We start from the raw sequence: 3,851 nt of genomic DNA on the forward strand, positions 1-3,851 counted from the left end.
CTTCAGTCTGATGAGTTTCAGGTGAACTCAGCCTTATAAGCACTGCCTCCACATGGACAAACAGGTTAGTCACATGCAAAAGAGGGCCATCGCCTAACAATAGGCTTKWTTAGMTYTATTTARTCACATGCAAAAGAGGGCCATCGCCTAACAATAGGCTTGATTAGTTCTATTGTTTAGAGAGGAACACATAATATTTGCACTTATTTAACTAACAGTTAAATCCATTTAGTTGTGTACTTAACAGAGATGGGGACTTGTGACTCGGACTTAGACTTGAGTCACACTGAAGTCCCTACTATTAGAGACTTAGACTTGACTTGGACTCATGGTTTGAGACTCGTGAACAATGCAAGTCTTGTCACTGCCCGGCTCACGATGCTCGCTTCCTCAATACACACCCATGCTCCGCCCCCTCACCTGAGAACAGGAGGGGCCAGCGCCATCCAGTGTTAATGATGCGTACCCTACATGACAAACAGAGCTTCAGCATGGCAGGTGTGTTGCAGTATATTCATTATAAGCTTCGCTTACAGAGACTTTATTCAACGTCAAAACAAGAGACTGGCAAAATGCAAAGTGTATAGAGTCCAAATCCAAAATTAGTTTTTGTGATGACTTGTGCAGCACTTTTACTTTAAGGATTCTGGTTCATCATCTTCACTGACATGCTTTTATCCATTTAAAAATAAAAGTTTTTTTTCGAACTGTTTTCATCAACCTTTTTTAAAAAGATACTTCAAACTCTGCATTAAAAACATTGATGGAAACACAGCTAGTATGTTTTAAAGATGCCTCTCTGCTGCTCACACATCTTGTTTAACTCAAAATCTGTAAAAGTGACTGAGTTGAAGCTTATTTAATGTTTCTAAGGTAGATTAGCTTTGTCAGCCATCTTGAATTGGGTTGACACTAGTTTATCAGATGTACATTTAGTCATTCTTTTTATTAAAATCTACTCAACAGCTCATAAGAAATTTTGCAAACAGACAGGTAAATGAACAACAGTTTGCAATGTGAAGTGCAATAATAGCTCATTTTTGTACATTTATTGTCACCCAGTGGTGGACAGACAAACCAAACTCACTCAGTGGTTTGACCCAAACCTGGAGGTGAGGTCAGTAATGTTCCTGCTGTAACACGTCCCACATGTGGACCTGCTGTCAGTCAGAGGGTGGAAAACATTCATGAATGCTTCATTTAGACACAGCAAGGGTTGTGGAAACACACGTCAGCTTCCCTCATCACACACACATCTATGATCCCAACGTTCAGAAAAACACTGAAGTCAGTCGTGTTGACTCCGTGTTGTGGAAATTTAGGATATTCTTTGCGTTCAGGAACTTTGTTTACTGTTCAGGAAGATGTTTCAGGTTTTAAACAGCTGCTGCCAGGTGAACAGCTGCCACCATTCATCTATATCAGTGTTTCCCAAAGTTGGGGTTGGGACCCAAAGTGGGGTCCCGAAACTTCAAGGTGGGGTCCTGAAAAAATTTTCTGAATTAATTACATTTTTGCCTTAGTTGTTACAAAGGAGTGAGGTTAGTGTATTTAAAATGGATAAATGTAGAATAAAAATATTGTTACTATGCCCATGTTTAGTTGACCTGATACAAATGTTTATCATACAAAAAAAGTTGGGGGCACAGGTCTCTGCTACTGTTATTTTGTGGGTCAAAWGCTGAAAGGTTTGGGAACCACTGCACTTTGGTTCCCAAAGYTGGGYTTGGGACCCAAWTATGGGTCATGAAGCACCTTGRATAATCTCCAGAAATCAATTTAAAGGGTAATAAGATAATTGCTGATGTAATATTTTCCCTACAATTATTACAAAAACACAAAAACAAGTATAAATAAGTATTTATATTTCTGTACAAGCTGTTTAGATTGTCAAAAAGCCTGAGTTCTTAGGGTTATTAATGAAGTCCGTGTACTCAGACCAGTAATATTTGGGGTCACAAGTTTTTGCCATGAATATTTTTTGGGTCAGAAGATAAAACGTTTGGGAACCACTGATACAGATGAATGGCTGCCACCAACAGCAACAGGTGGCTTTTTGCTTTTTTTTGTCTCTTCTAATTGTCACATACTTTTTTTCTGTCTTTTCTGTTGTTTATACTTGTTCTTCTCTCACTATGTTTGTCTCCTTTACACAGTGTAGACATTCAGCCCATTAAAACATCTGTGGTGGGATTTTTTTGTTTCCTTTACATTTATAGCTCTTGTTCTTTGTGTTGTCTTTTACAACTATGTTTCTTTTTTTTTCTTTCTTCAAACAGAATTTCAAACAGGCAGCTGTGCATTGGATGTGGTTGTATTTGTGTGTAGTCTGTGTGTACACATCTTGCTGTTATTTTTTTGTCCAACATGTGCTCAAAGTCTGTGGTGCTTGATGTGGTGTGTTTGTATATGTCAACATCTGTGTGTGTGTGTGTGTGTGTGCGTGTGTGTGTGTGTGTGTGTGTGAGCCATCTGTAAAGATTAGATGGTTATTGCGCCCTCGCAGACTTCTCATTCACAGAAAGGGGATATCAAAACAGTTTGCAGCATGAAGCTATTTTTCTCAGACACTAGTTTCTTTTATTTTCTTATTTTCTTTTTTTTTTTTCAGAAAATCTGCTTTGGTTTGTTTGTAGAGTTTTTTCTAAAAACAACGATGACAAAAGCGTTATAGTCAGACCTTTCAAGGGCTGTTACCTTAGATTAACGATAAAAAGTAAGTAAGTACGTAAGTAAAGTTTTATTCATGTAGCACCTTTCACAGAAATAAATTCACAAGGGAAGGGGGGGAGGGGGCAGTTAAGACCAGCCATGCCGCAAACACAGTTGCGCTACCTTAATAACAAAACAACAGAAAAACTAAAAACACACAACGGAAGATGAGGAAAAAAGCAAAAACATCGTATTATATCAACACTGTGACACACTATGGTGTTTATGAAAAAACCTCTGCATAGAGCAGATTAATAAGCCAGAGGAGTATGTGAGTTTAGTGGGGCCCGAAGAATCCAGTCCCCAGAACCAGCGCAGCCATAGTCCAGAACATTGATGGTAAACTGCTCATTCTCTGAGGGCCTCAGCCTTCTCAGGAATCAGATTAGACGGGTGAGAGAGGAGGGGGGGAGGTGTGGGGCAGAGCCTTATCGACGTGATCCAGCCAGGAAGAATTTAGTCAACAGATCAAGGCCGTTGTCGGGGAGATCCAGATTCTGTAATCAGTTGTTTTGGGAACAGAAGAGTCAGGCAGACAACAACAATTTTCCATCTGCTTTAATGTCTGCTGGTGCAATTCAAGGTGGTGAATCCCATCAGACAAATAACGTGGACAAATTCCACCGAGCCGATCCATCAGCTTCTCCAAGATGAATTCCATCTGGCCAACAACGTCCAGGGACCACAGCCGGCCCACAACCCTCAATAGAACCGCTTGCAGACCGAGTCCAGCTCGCTCAAGGCAAAATGTCCGAGTGCTGATAGAATGGGAATCCTTCATATTGGTCAGTCAGCCAGGAGATGAAAAGCCACCGACGTAGTTTTGTAGAACACCAGGAGACCACCGAGCCAATCTGTAGAATCCAGTGATCGGAGTCCAGATATACATATAACCAGAACAAAGAAGAACAGAGGTCCCACCTTTGACATGTCCTCCCATGGAAGAAGAAAAAGCTTTGTTCCAAAAGATTTATTGAGAGACCAGATAACCAAGTCCATAAAAATAAAAATATTCATAATTTCTGGTTTCGGATGAAAAAGTAGAGAAGGCTCCAAGCATCAAAGCAGGGAAGATAAGGAAGGGCAGGAGAGAAGGGAAAAGCATCTTTGTCCTCCGAGAACGGAACAAAACAAAAAAA

This window comes from Austrofundulus limnaeus, unplaced genomic scaffold, assembly GCF_001266775.1.
Source record: "Austrofundulus limnaeus strain Quisiro unplaced genomic scaffold, Austrofundulus_limnaeus-1.0 Scaffold849, whole genome shotgun sequence".
In the NCBI taxonomy this organism is placed as follows: domain Eukaryota; kingdom Metazoa; phylum Chordata; class Actinopteri; order Cyprinodontiformes; family Rivulidae; genus Austrofundulus; species Austrofundulus limnaeus.